A 7,703-nucleotide genomic window follows, 5' to 3' on the forward strand; every position below is an offset into this window, starting at 1 on the left:
AGCTTTGTCCCAGTGAAATTGGTTTTAGGGAAGAGAAGCACAGATGTGAAAATCCCACCCAAACAGGGACTGTTGTTTGTGGATCCGGATGACCCACAGCAACCACATCTCTCCTGTAGATCTCCAGAAGCATTGTTTTTCTCAAGCAGTGAATGTTAACCTTAGAGAAAAGAGCCCCAGACTGTTACCAGAGACACTGACTGTGAATACATTTTTCTCCTTGTGTGTTCTGGGTCTGATTCTTTTCCCATAGAAAGGCTGCTTGCAGCTGGTGCTTCTGCATGTGTCTACACCGGTAAGCCCAACAGTGTCCCGGCATGGGCTCGAGCACTTGTCATGGTCATGGTATTATCTAATTGCCAACACATGCCCTGGCACGGTGTGGGCTCACTGCCAGCCAGCCCTCTCCAGACAATGCATGGGCACAGCTTGTCTAGAGGAGGCTCTCCAAGGGATGCAGGGATGAGGATGGTGACGTGGCTGGATACATGGATGTGAGCTGTGGCCGGAGGGAAAGTCGCAGCCTCTCTGATTTCCCACTGCAGAGCTGGCTGTCCAGAACAGGGACAGGCATTTGATGAAGCTGAGCCATGAAACCTGTGTGGGCAGCAGTCTTAGGATGCACAGCCCTCATAAATTTCAGCAAGAAGGGTGGGTTAAAACACCTCACACCCCCCATCAGTATTCAGAAGCTCTGTCACATATCCTGCCCTGGGGTTGTCACTAGCCAAAATACTTATTTCCTCCCTGTTCCTCACTCCTGTTGCTGAAGTTCAGATTATCCCAGGCCTCTGTTTGACAAGTGTTTGCAGCATAGCTTTTCCTCTGGTTTGCTGAGGAAAACAATGTCATTTACATTTCCTTCCTTCCTTCCTTCCTTCCTTCCTTCCTTCCTCCCTCCCTCCCTCCCTCCCTCCCTTCCTTCCTTCCTTCCTTCCTTCCTCCCTCCCTCCCTCCCTCCCTTCCCTCCTTCCTTCCCTCCCTCCCTCCCTCCCTTCCCTCCTTCCTTCCCTCCTTCCCTCCTTCCCTCCTTCCCTCCTTCCCTCCTTCCCTCCTTCCTTTTTTTAAGTATCAGATGTGATCCACTACCTTCTTTGGAAGACCCTTAATCCTCCCTCAGAGTTTTTCTCATAGGGCTCAAGCGCCTTCTGTCATTGCTTTGAGTCTGGTTGGATGCTTAACCTGGGCTGAGTTAAAATGTATGAACCTTAAAAGGCAGTTATAGTTCCTGTCCCAAGGACCCTTTGTTCTAATTACAAAAACTCCAGGAGGCTACAGCAGATCTGTCATCTGAGGCTGGGAATACGAACTCTTTCTTTTTCTTTTCTTTTCTCCTTCTCCCCCCTCCCTCACTCATCTACTCTAATGATCAGGGAGGTGGGGAGGCAGAAATCTCAGCAGGAACAGATTGAATACATTAACATTTGGTTGGTTTTGTATTGTTCTTTAGTGAGACTGCAACTTATGAGGCTGTTTTAATAAATGTCTGGTCAGGGGCCAATCAAAAGCTGCCAAAATGGGTGTAGGGAAGCCTGTTTCCCACACAGTCTGCTCTTTCCCACCCTAATCACTGAAAATAAGAAGGGCTAATAACCAAATGCCTTCTTTTCCCTATTTACCTCCTCACTCTTGGGGATTTTTCAGCCCATCGTTCCTAGACATGAGCAAACCTAATTCTCCAACTCCAACAGCTCCTCCCCCAAGGCAAACTGAGACCATCTTGTTGAACCGTAATGTAGCATATGTTGAGGGCAGATGCTCATCTGGTGTAAATTATCCTAGCTCTGTTCAATTCAATGGAGCTCCAGTAATTGAGATCATCTGAAGACCATACCTTTGTTTTAATTATGGTGGTTCAAGGCAGTTCCTTATAGGGTATGGATGTTCAAGGGCTGGGAGTTTTCTCAGCTTGCTCGCCACCTTTGGGGGACGCACTGTGGCTAGATGTGTTTTCAGGCTGACTTCACCTGGGGAGTTTTATGGTAGACTGAGCACAGCAGCTCTCTTTTATGCCAGAGAACATTTATTTCTCTAACGGTGAAGTACTAAGGGGGCTGGGCTCTACCTTGAAGCATGACAGGAGCAATAAAGGCAGAAATCACAATGGTGTCAGTAGGGTAAAATAAACGTGATTCTCCAGGATGCAGCTTCTTTAAAAAAGCCTGAGGAGAGGAAGGGTCTTCCCCGCTCTGTAACAAAGGGTGCTCCCTTGCCCTGCTGGGCAGCCCACCCTAGCTCCAAACCATCGTGGCTGGCTGTGGCAACAGGAGGTCTGAATGGGATTTGACTGTCTTGTGCTGGTGCACACGTAAAGTAAAAGAGAAAAATGTGGAAAACATGTCCCACAGAGTTTTGGAAACGGTTGCAAACATGGCCAAAGGCAGATCACAGAAGTTAAGTGTTGTGACAAAGGCCACGTAGATGATGCAGAGAAACCAAGTAGCCTGATACTTACCATATCATGGGAAGTATAGTACCAGAGTAAAAAGAAATGAGGGCCCTGCTACACTGCTGTTCACATGATTCAACAGCATCCACTTCTGTCTTTCAGCAGCAAAGGACACCTGATGGGAAGAAGAGAGGCCTGTTAACCTCCGAATGGGTGACTTTGGTTTGTGCTAGGCTGTAGTAGCTACTGGATGAAAAACAACGCCAGAAAAAGAAAACAACTGCAGAGACTTCAGTTTTGAAATTTAATTATAACAACATGGCAAGCTACATATGAAAGACATGTTCAGGGTTTTGGAGTTCTTGTTCATTTAGTAAAGGTGTGATAGGAGTGCCTACTGGAAAATGTATTAGTGGGAAATGGTCATTAGGAAATAGCTCTTTTTGAGGCATTCCAACTACTTACTAGTGTTAAAAATCTGAAGCCAATTAAGCTTGTGTGAAAATTTTGTTCTGAAACTCCAAAGCATGTGAAACTTGCCGGGTTTGTTTGCTGCAGAGATTTGGCTGCATGACAGCACCCAAACACACATCTCTGCCTGCCATCCTCTTTGGATGGCTGTGGCAGCCCAAGATGAAATTGTTTCATGTCAAGTGGCTCCATGTGCTGATACCACAGTAAGTAGGTTGTCTAAACCACAGCAGATGGAAACATGCAGTGGCACAAGGTCCGGGTGCTTCCAAAGCCTGATTTTCCTGCACTGTTCACCTGAGTGGAACTTGGAGCAGGCATACGCCAGCTGCTGAATTTACTGGGATGATTTGGGCAGTTCCTCTACCTCCAGGAAAGCTTAAATCCTTCTTCGTGTGAAAGGATGACTGCAAGGTTTGTGCATGTGTACTACACTTTGTGCAGCTCCTGTTACACCCATGGCAACGAGAAGAGAGGGGACCTGAGGCCAATGACACCGTAACTACCTGGAGGAAGATTCACCAGGGGATGCCTCCCAGAACTGGAGGAGAGTGGCAGCAGTCTTTGTAGACTAATGAGTTGGTTTTACATGTCCAGCCTTGCTGCCTCTGCCAGGGAAACCAAGGAGTTGTGGATTTCAGTGGCCACGTGTCCTGTTCCACTGCTGCCAGCACCCAAAAGGGCTAGGAGCAGCCATCCTGGTGATGCAAGCATGGCTGTGGTCCACATTAAGCCCCTGAAACCTTGGTGGTACTCCATGTGGTTGGACTAACCCAGAGGTTTAGCCAGTTTCCAGAAAAGCTTGGGATTGCTTCAGGATGCAGATGGAAGGGCAGGCATTCATAAATCCAGGTGGCTATGCTCGGCAAGCTGCGTTACCCATCTGCCCGCCATAGCTTTTCCTGGCTGAAGAACATTTCAGCCTGCCCCTTGTTGCCTCTCCTCTCTAGGCAAATCAACATGGAAGGAAGGGAGGGATTAGCTCTTATTCAGCAGATTTGTGCTTAGACATGTGAAAGTGGCATGCTCCTCTGCTGCTAAGTAGTGGACTGGAACACAACAGGGCTCTGCAACTTGTGCCTAGCCATGTATAATAATTTTCCCAGTGAAACTGGAGGGACTTTAGGTGGATAATAGGGTATTTGGCCTTTGCTCTTCCTCCTGTGCAGCTCCGTATTTACATAAAGTGGGGATAATATTTCCCACTGTAATAAAGGTTTTATAAGATCAAAGTCCATTCAGTGTGAGGGGTTCTCAAATACTGTGTTGTTAAATATGAATATCAAAATAGACATATCTACATGGAGGGCTGCTCCTGAAACCAAGGCTTCAGGCATTCCTCTTAGTAGTCTGTTTTTCTGGCTGGTCTCAGTGTTTCACTCATCTTGGAAGAATAAACCTAAAACATACAAGAGCAAAACCATAAGCACTGGCAAAAACAAACAGAAAGACCAGGCAGGTGTAGTCCTTTACAAATGACCTTAAACTGTATTTTATTCCGTGAAATAAACCCACATGATCGCATAAGCAATAAGCAAAGCTTAAGTTTGTGCCCAGCAATTGTCACAACTTGCATAAACTGGAGTCATGTTACACTGGGTCCTACAGATTGTGGAAGTGGAAATTCCAAGTTAAACCAAAGATAGTATTTTATTCTCTGGCTAACATTTAACAGAGCTCTGCAGCAGAAATAATCTCAGTAACAATCTCTGTCCCTCATCATGGTTTATAACTGATTTCCCTTTGCAAGGGGAAAGGAGGCCACTCACCATTTCAGGAGAACCACAGAATCTTATGCTTTCTTCTTAGAAGTTTCCTTGAGTATGCCAGGAGAGCAGACTGCTCCAGTACTTGCAGCCTGTCCAGAATGGGTCATTTCCTGGCCCTTTGGCAGAGGCTTGGAACAGGGCTGCGAGCCTCTGTGTTGCAGTGGGCAATTAGCAGATGCCGTTTGGGCAAGCGAGTCCTCGGCAAAATGCAAGGAATGTGGACTGGAAAGCACACAACTGTTAGACCCCTTTGCTCCCTGCTGATTGGACCCACCACACTCTTCTTTTTAAGTAGGAGCAGCTTTTGAAAAGCCCTGTACCTGCACCTCTGGAAATACACAAGCCCCCCAAGGAGGATAGCTTGCAGCAGGGGAAGTGGGAGCTGTTGGGACCACTGAGGTGTCCTCTGTTTTGCCCCAGTGCAGGGTGATATTAAGGGACAAGTGTCCCTTTGTCCCTTTCTGTCTCCTTTCAGGCCTTCCAGGCCCTCTTCACAAACCTGAGTGAAGGAGAGGCGGTAGATTGTGGTGTGTGCTGTTGTGGTGAGGAGGTTCTCCTACAAAATGCAACAGTAACAAGACCATGGTGTCCTCTGCTTGTCCTCACCTGTACTGTCCTGGCCCCTGATGGGCAAAGGAAAGCTGAAGTCGCACTAGTTTACATGTCAGACCAGTTTTAAAGAAGGGCTGACCCTGCCGTCCTTGCAATGACTTCTCATTGCTGCGATGGTGGCAGACTGGAAAGTTTAGAGGTAGGATATAGCATGAAAAAAGATTTTAACAAAAAGGAAAAAAAATAATCACCTCCAAAGGTTTCTGAGAAATTGTCATTTCTGCCATTTCTGCTTGAGCCTTGTGGGCTGGCTGCTCTTTTCTTTTGATTACTTTCCATCAGCAGACAAGACGTGCTTTGTACTCAGTTACACTTGTGATTTGGAGAAAAGAGCCTAATGAGACTGAAAGTGGTGCTCTCCCAGACTCTTCTGAGGGCTATGTGCAGTTTCCTGCTGCTATCCCCAAGACAAAGACATGTTACACTGCCTTATGCCTGAAGATGAGCAAGCCCTGCAGAAGCCAGCCTAGTGAGGGTCTCACACTCTCTCTGGATGTCCCTGCCCTTGCAGCAAGCACACGAAATACTGGGGATAGTCGCTGTCTGTTTGAAAAGTACCTGCTATGCTAGAAACAGTGCATTTAAGCAGAAGAAAAAGCTCTCCAGTTCTCCTCCCCCCCCCCCCCCATCTTTTTTTCTCTCTTCTGGGCCTCCCAAAGGTCTAACTGTTTCAGTGCTGCTGCCAGGCATATATTTGCAGTTGCATCATACGCAGCACATTACTCTGGTGCGTGTGTGCGCCCGTGGCCAGGGCTGGGGCTGTTGGTGCTCGGTGGCTGACCAGGCTCGCTCTGCCTGTGCTGGGATTCCACAGCCGGCCTTAAATATCCCGGTTATTTTTATCCTCCTACGTAATGCCGCGAGAGGTCGTCCCACCGGTGGCAGGGCAACAGCTACACAATGTTTCCCTTTAGTCGGGAAGGGAAATGGAAAGAGGCCAGGCTTCCTGATCACATGGTGCCTGAAGTCAATGAAGAAAATTAAGGAAAAAAACCTCCTCCCTCCCACTTCTTCTTCTTATTTTTTTTTTTTTTCCTTTCTTCTTTTGTAACAAGCTGGTCCAGCTTAACCCTTGGCACAAAACACGTCTAAGAGAGAGCAGCCTGTTGGGACACAAGCCAGGAAAGCATCAGGGGAAAGAGAAAAAAAGCACAAAACCAGAACATAAACACAAGATTGCTGCAGTAATTGGTGACTCTGAAAAACACTAAGGAAATGTGAGGCTTGTATGAAACATCAGCAGACAAGAAGCAGGGTGATGTCAGACGTCCTTCCAGGATTAGAAACCCTTAAAAGCTCCTAAGTGCAGAGCTGCCTGTGGAAAACGTAGCAGCTCTTCAGCGTGGAAGGAGCCGAGAAGGATGAGCTTGGTTTCAGAAAGTAATTTAACAGCTCCCAAGTTCTCCAGTGGGAGAGTGAAATAGAGCAGGGTAGAAAACATAAAACCTGTCCTCTAATTATTATAGAGTACTTTTTTCTTTTCCTCTAGCAATCTTTTGGGAAGTTGAAGCACTCAAAATTGAAAGCATACACAGTCTGTACGGAGTAGGGTGGCAGATTTTCTGCTGGAGTACATCCAAGTTGCTCCTCTGGCTTGAGAGGTTTCTGACAGCTCTGAGATCAGTTTTGTGTTCCCCAAAATTCTACACGTGTGTCAGAAATGCTCACAGAGAAATCGAACATATGAATGCCTTGTTATTTATTAAACAGTTTTCTGTAGTACAGATTGAGGAAGTCACAGCCGCTTTTCAAAGTGAAAACATCTTGAAGATAATATACTGTATTTTCTGTGCTCTGGGCTGGGATGGGAGGGAGTGCAGGTTGGTGGGGTGCTAGGAAGGTTTCTTAGTTTCAAGCTTCTCTCCATATCAGCTTTCTGGAGAAATGAATAGAGAAGTTTGAGATGAAACTTTACTTTGTGAGGTGGTCGTGTGACTAATATGATTCCTTCTGCTCCTTTTGAGACAAGCTAATTTCTGAGACAGGGCTGCTAAATATCAGGCACTTCAGCTTGCTTAGGAAAAGCACAAGTTCTTACTCTCTGGTTCATGTCTAGTAGCAGTGCATGGAGAGGCTGGGGTGCATCTCACTTCAGCACCCCTGCAGGGAAAAAGCATTTACCCAACCAGGGAAGCCCTGAGCTTGGAAGGCAATGAGCATGAAAGGTTGTTGCTTCAATGTTTGCAGAACTGTTACCAGTTTCCAGTCTAAAGAATACTCTCCTACCAACCAGCATCAGCAGAAAACTCTGCTCCCTTCTGTTTCTGATGCACTGTGGAAACAGGGCAGCTCCTACCACCCCAGCACAGTCCCCCAGGGATTAGGCTGCGTCTGAATGAGGATGCCTTCTCCTGGGTTGCTTCCCCTCACCTCCCCTCCCTGTCACACCTTTTGGGCAGTGAGTTACCCTGGATCAGCAGCATCATGGGGGGCTGCGGCTCCACCAGGGCATGGCATCAGTG

Source organism: Lathamus discolor, chromosome Z (assembly GCF_037157495.1).
Source record: "Lathamus discolor isolate bLatDis1 chromosome Z, bLatDis1.hap1, whole genome shotgun sequence".
In the NCBI taxonomy this organism is placed as follows: Eukaryota; Metazoa; Chordata; class Aves; order Psittaciformes; family Psittacidae; genus Lathamus; species Lathamus discolor.